A 7,231-nucleotide genomic window follows, 5' to 3' on the forward strand; every position below is an offset into this window, starting at 1 on the left:
ACATAATCAAAATAACAACAACCCAATAGCACCCCCCAAAGAAAACCCACCACGTTTTAAAAGGGCAAGGGGGTGTCCATCAGGCCAACCAAAGGCCTGGTTAAAAAGGAACGTTTTGCCTGGTGCCTAAAGGTGTATAATGAAGGCACCAGGCGAACTTTCCTGGAGAGAGCATTCCACAGATGGGGGGCCACTGCAGAGAAGGCCCTGTTCTCGTGTTGCCACCCTCCGGACCTTTTGAGGAGGGGACATACGAAGAAGGTCATCAGATGATGATCTCAGGGTCTGGGTAGGTTCAGAGGGAAAGAGGTGGCCCTTGAGGCGTTGCCATCCTGAGCCGTTTAAGGCTTTATAGGTCAAATGGGGTAACTGTGCCCCTGAAGGACCAGGTGCGCAGCCTGGGAGTCATTCTGGACTCACAGCTGTCCATGGAGGCGCAGGTCAATTCTGTGTCCAGGGCATTCGTCTACCAGCTCCATCTGCTATGCAGGATGAGACCCTACCTGCCCGCAGATTGTCTCGCCAGAGTGGTGCATGCTCTGGTTATCTCGCTTGGACTACTGCAATGCGCTCTGTGTGGGGCTAGCTTTGAAGGGGACCCGAAAACTACAACTAATCCAGAATGCAGCAGCTAGACTGGTGACTGGGAGCGGCCACTGAGACCACATAACACTAGTCTTGAAAGACCTACACTGGCTCCCAGTATGTTTCCAAGTACAATTCAAAGTACTGACCTTTAAAGCCCGAAACAGCCTCAGTTCATTATATCTGAAGGAGCGTCTCCACCCCTATCATTCAGCCCGGACACTGAGGTCCAGTGCTGAGGGCCTGCTGGCAGTTCCCTCGCTGCGAGAAGCCAAGTTACAGGGAACCAGGCAGAGGGCCTTCTCGGTGGTGGCACCCATCGAGTCAAAGAGAACAATAACTACCAGACTTTTAGAAGACATATGAAGGCAGCCCTGTTTAGGGAAGCTTTTAATGTTTAATAGATTATTGTATTTTAATATTCTGTTGCAAGCAGCCAAGACTGTCTGGAGAAGCCCAGCCAGATGGGCGGGGTATAAATAATAACTTATTATGTATTTTTATTATAAAAACTGCACTTTGAATTGGGCCCAGAAACTAATTGGTAGCCAGTGCAGTAGGACCAGGATCAGTATGAGATGCTCAAACCATCTTTCTCCAGTGAGCAACCTGGCCACTGAATTCTGCACTAGCTGAAGTTTCCGAACCAGCTTCAGAGGCAGGCCTACGTAGAACGCATTGCAGTAATCTAACCTTGAGATTTCCAGAGCATAGACAACAGGAGTTAAGCTATCCCTGTCCAGAGGCAAAGCAAAGGGGTGTGCAGTGGGGGCAGGCCGCCCCGGGTGTCATCCCTGGGGAGGGGGGTGACAAAATCCCAGCCGGGCCCAATCACGCCCCCCAGCTGGGCCACAACACTGGATAGCGTCCTCCAGCCGGGCGCGATCGCCCCACTCCCTGGAGTTGTAGGCGGGTGGCGTGTCTGCGCTCCCAGCTGGAGAAGCACAGGCAGGGAGAGGATGGGAAGGAGGCAGGTGAGCAAACAATGGAGAGGGGAGAGAATGGGTGCTGTGCGTCCCGTCCCTCCCTATGGGGGGGTTCACCCCGCCCTATGGGCACTGCCACAGGTGCCCAAGGAGGTTCCTCCACCACTGTCCCTGTCCAGATAGGGGCATAGCTGGGTGTGGGAATGTTCAGGGATGCAGGAGAGGATATATTGTTTGATTATATCCTTTTCCAACCTGTGTTAACAAGTTCACAATTTAGCAGAGTAACAGTCCCCCTTTTAAACTCGCAGCGGATGCATTTGCTCAGGCTTGCTAAAGCCTCTATAATAACTGTTCTGGTATTTCCCCCTTATTCCCTCATAAAAGATAAGACACGACACAGTCTTCTATAAAAGTATAAAAAGGTTTACTCACACGCCATTCTGTTCACAATAGGATCCCAGAAGACAGACTTAGCTTAGAAAATAACATACACCTAGAAGCTAACTCATAAGGAGACAGTCCCTTTGTCCTCTCTTGGCTGGAGCCAAGAGAGCGTCTTTGGCTAAGCAGATGTTGCTTCTTCGATGCATGTAGTCAAAGAGAGAGAGATGGCTGCCCTGCCCTGTGCTTTTGTCGTTACCTGCACAGGTGAGGCCACACCCACCTCTAGTCACATGCAGAGGAAGTCTGTCCCAGGCCAGAAGGAAACAGGAAGTTTACCTGCTGGCTGGACAAGGAAACAGGAAGTTTACCTGCTGGCCTCCCCATGTGTAAACATGTTCACTCTAGGAATGTTGTACTTGACTGCTCTTGTGTTTCACATCCCACACTGGGCCACCAGCCAAAGCTGATGGAAGGTACTCTGGGCTCGGCCTCCTCAAATATTTTATGGTGGGGGGGGGAGCAATGGAAGCTTGGCCCCTAGTATTTGGTTCCTGTGTCTGAAGGCAACCCTGTTTTCGCTGTGTGATGTTCTGCTGTGTTTTTGTATATTCTGTTGGGGCACAAAAATAAATCATCATCATCTCCATGAATTTGTGCAATCCTCTTTTAAAAACATCCAAGTTGGTAGCCATCACTGGCTCCTGCGGGAAGGAGTTCCACAGTTTATCTATGTGCTGCATGTAGAAGGACTTTATCTCTCCTGAATCTTTCAGCATTCAACTTCATTGGCCACACGCTTTAAATAATCTTAATCTTCTACAATATTGGTGGCATATGGTCCTCAAAAAGCCATTTGGTTCTTGTGTATTACTGAGTTTGGAGATATTCTCTATTTCCAGATTCTCAAGCAGATGAAGAAGTCGCTGTCTTGGATGCATTATTTATTATTGCTAGTTAATTAGTTTGTTGTTTATTAAATGAGGATAAAATCGAACCCCACATTGAAGGCTCTGTGGGGCTGAAGAACACTCCCCTGGAAACATCCATCCAAGTAGGACCGGAAGCCAACAAATCTGTAATGCCCATCTTCTGTTACTTCAAAACTGCTCGTTTGCTTTATTTATATATCAGCAAGACATTGATCAAACTTGCCCAGGCAAAAATGCAAGGAGCTGTTTCCATCTGAGGCTTTGTGAGAACTCAAAAAGATCGTGAAATATCTTCTTACTTAGATGACAGCTGATAGCATCTATCTAGTCAGCATGGTCAAAGCTCATCTTCCCTCCCCCTGACATTTAAAGTAAAAAGCCAAAATTATCTGTGATGGGCTGAGTGTCTACAGAACATCTGCAAACTCAGTTGAGATTTCTGCCCCTGATAAAGGATACTGTCTACCTGACTCTTTCCATAGAGCGTTTCAGAGTGGGTGTCATCGCAAGAAGTCGTTTGCCACGCTGCCAGATCACTTATCTTCCTCGAATATTTTCCGCTAAGGGCATACATTAGCTCACTAAAGACTCAGCGGCCCAAATTCAGACCACAGACATTTCAGGACTCAACTACAAGATCTCACACTGTCAATGTTTCTTATCAGGTTCTGCTCCTGTCCTGCAACTTGAACAGCAGCTGCAGACATCAACAGACATTGTTTCTGTGTCTTGAAAACATCCACCTGATTTCTGCATCTCAAGCTACTATTAAAAAGGCATATGGGCAAGCCACGATGGGATAATTTTTCTAGACATTTGGTTCTTCTAGGGGTGAGCAGACTTAGGACTTACGGGATCTACTTGCAGGTAGGTAGCCGTGTTGGTCTGACACAGTTGAAATTAAAAAATTGTCCAGTAGCACCTTAAAAGACCTTAACAAACTTAGTTGGTCTCTAGGGATCTGCTTGGTGTTTTAAGAGAAGGCTGAGATCCACCCGGTACAAAATACACACACTTAGAACTTACGAATCCTGATCCCAGGAATTTCTTTTGAGTGCCACACATGGAATCCACTTTCATTTACATGAGCTTTTGTTGTTTTAGCAGTATAATTTAGGACAGGGGTCAGCAAACTTTTTCAGCAGGGGGCCGGTCCACTGTCCCTCAGACCTTGTGAGGGGCTGGACTATATTTGGGGGGGGGGGGATGAACGAATTCCTATGCCCCACAAATAACCCAGAGATGCATTTTAAATCAAAGCGCACATTCTACTTATGTAAAAACATACTGATTCCCAGACCATCCACGGGCCAGACTTAGAAGGCAATTGGGCCGGATTCGGCCCCCCTTAGTTTGCCTACCCATGATTTAGGAGAATGGAATCATTTTATTTTGCTCTTACTGGGAGTCAATAAAACCTTGCCAATCTAGTGCAAATCACTCAGAGATGTAGATGCAACTTGACCTTCTGCTCAAAATATCAATTTTGCCCAAAAGGTTGATGCTACAGAAACACCCCTGGGGTCCCTTTGGGTGACTATAATGTGCTCTGTGTGGGGTCATCTTTTAAAATTCTCCAGATGCTGCTGCTGCCCAGGCTGAACTTTCTCATATTTATATTTATTAGATATTTATTTATATCCCACTTTTTTCCCTGACAGGAACTCAAGGCATCTTCCAGATAAAAAAATAACAACATCTAAAAATACAGGGGGGAAATCATTAAAAACAAGTAAAGATCCATAGCATTAAAACTCACTCTCTCTCTCTCTCTCTCTCTCTCTCTCTACACACACAATCTAGTAAAACCATACAAATAATTATGATATAAAACAGCATGGCTGACTTCTCGGAAATGAAACTTTGTCATCCTCACAGAAAGGATCTGGAAAGAGATTGAAAGTAAAATAGCAGGCGGTGAATCACAAAGCAATTGCCTGCGTTGAAAATATGACTACGTGTGAGACAATACTAAGTACAGTCCTGTATACCTGAAGGAGCATCTCCACCCCCATCGTTCAGTCCGGACACTGAGGTCCAGCGCTGAGGGCCTTGTGGCAGTTCCCTCACTGCGAGAAGTGAGGTTACAGGGAACCAGGAAGAGGGCCTTCTTGGTAGTAGCACCTGCCCTGTGGAACGCCCTCCCAGCAGATGTCAAGGCAATAAACAACTGTTTTACTTTTAAAAGACAACTAAAGGCAGCCCTGTTTAGGGAAGTTTTTAATGTCTGGCGCTGTATTGTTTTTAATATTTGGTTGGAAGCCGCCCAGAGTGGCTGGGGAAACCCAGCCAGATGAGTGGGGTATAAATAATAAATTATTATAATATTATTATTATAGAGTCACAGAATTGTGGAGTTGAAAGGGAGCCATCTGGTCCATGTCCCTGCGATGCAAGAATCTCAGCTAAAGCATCCCTGACAGATGGCCATCCAACCTCTGCTTAAAAACCTCAAAGGAAGGTCCATTCCACTGGCAGACAGCTCTTACTGTCAGAAAGTTCTCCTTAATATGCAGTTGGAATCACCTTTCCTGTAGTTTGAATCAATTGGTGAAGTTGCCTCGTCTCAAAAAGGATATTGGGGAGCTGGAGAAGGTGAACAAAAGGTTAGCAAGGAGTACATTTGCACCATCCATTCAGAGTGTACATCAAATAGCACAGTTCTTCTCCCAAAGCATCCTGGAAACTATTGCTTCCCTCTCACAATGCTATAATTCCCAGCGCCATTAACAAACTGTAGTTCCTGTGGTTCTTTGGGTTGTGTTTTAAATGAATGGTGTGGGTGTTTGGCTAAGAGTATTCCAGGTCTTTTCAGGCAGGGACCAAGAACAGAAGGCTGATCCCCGAAGAGTGGATGCTTTTGAATTATGGTGCTGGAGAAGACTCTTGAGAGTCCCATGGACTGCAAGAACTCCAACCGCTCCATTCTGAAGGAAATCAGCCCTGAGTGCTCACTGGAAGGATAGATCCTGAAGCTGAGGCTCCAATACTTTGGCCACCTTATGAGAAGAGAAGACTCCCTGGAAAAGACCCTGATGTTGGGAAAGATGGAGGGCACAAGGAGAAGGGGACGACAGAGGACGAGATGGTGGGACAGTGTTCTCAAAGCTACCAGCATGAGTTTGACCAAACTGTGGGAGGCAGCGGAAGACAGGAGTGCCTGGCGTGCTCTGGTCCATGGGGTCACGAAGAGTCGGACACAACTAAACAACAACAGCAAACTCCTGCTTGAGTGACTAATGTGTTGATTGTTGAATCTGTAGTCAAATGTTGACATTGAATACAAATTGTGGCGTGTGATAATGTGTCTGAGAAACCAGGGTGCAAGTCCCCTCTGAGCCATGAAGCTCACTGGGCGGACCTTGGGCGTCGGTGACTGTCTTCCCTCACCATTGCCTACCTCACAGGGTTGTTGTGAGGATTAAATGAGTAAGAGAAAAACCATGTACACCACTTTGAGCGCCTTGGAGAGAAAAAGGCAAGATATGAACACAATGGGACGTGGGTGGTGCTGTGGGTTAAAGCACAGAGCCTAGGACTTCCAATCAGGTCGGTGGTTTGAATCCCCGGCTAAAATTAGGGAGATATAGGCCTTCAGTAGAAAAGAGAAGTCAAGCATGGAATTATTTCAAGGCCGTTTAAATACATACAAAGGTATCACACTTTGGCCTCATTTTAACTGTGGTTAACTCTGACATCCCCTTGCCAACAAAGGTCCGTATACAGATAGGTAGCCGTGTTGGTCTGCCATAGTCAAAACAAAACAAAATTCCTTCCAGTAGCACCTTAAAGACCAACTAAGTTAGTTCTTGGTATGAGCTTTTGTGTGCATGCACACTTCTTCAGATACACTGAAACAGAAGTCACCAGACCCTTCTATATAGTGAGGAGGTGGGGAGGGGTATTACTCAGAAGGGTGGTGGGAATGGGTGATTGGCAGATAGCTGTGATGAGCCTGTTGACGACTCTTAACGACTGCAATAGGTCTTACAGAAAAAAGCAAGGGGTGAGAAGGTGAAAAATGGCTTTGTCATGTATAATGAGATAAGAATCCAATGTCTTTGTTCAGACCAGGTCTCTCCATGGTTTTGAGTTTGGTAATAAGTTGCAATTCAGTAGCTTCTCTTTCCAGTCTATTTCTGAAATTCCTTTGTAGTAGAACAGCTACTTTGAGATCTTGTATAGAATGTCCTGGGAGATTGAAGTGTTCTCCTACTGGTCCATATAGTTAAAGCTATGGTTTTCCCAGTAGTGATGTATGGAAGTGAGAGCTGGACCATAAAGAAGGCTGATCTCCGAAGAATGGATGCTTTTGAATTCTGGTGCTGGAGGAGACTCTGGAGAGTCCCATGGACTGCAAGAAGATCCAACAAATCCATTCTGAAGGAAATCAGCCCTGAGTGC

The sequence above is a fragment of the Podarcis melisellensis genome, assembly GCF_964234715.1.
Source record: "Podarcis melisellensis genome assembly, chromosome: 5".
NCBI classification, from domain to species: domain Eukaryota; kingdom Metazoa; phylum Chordata; class Lepidosauria; order Squamata; family Lacertidae; genus Podarcis; species Podarcis melisellensis.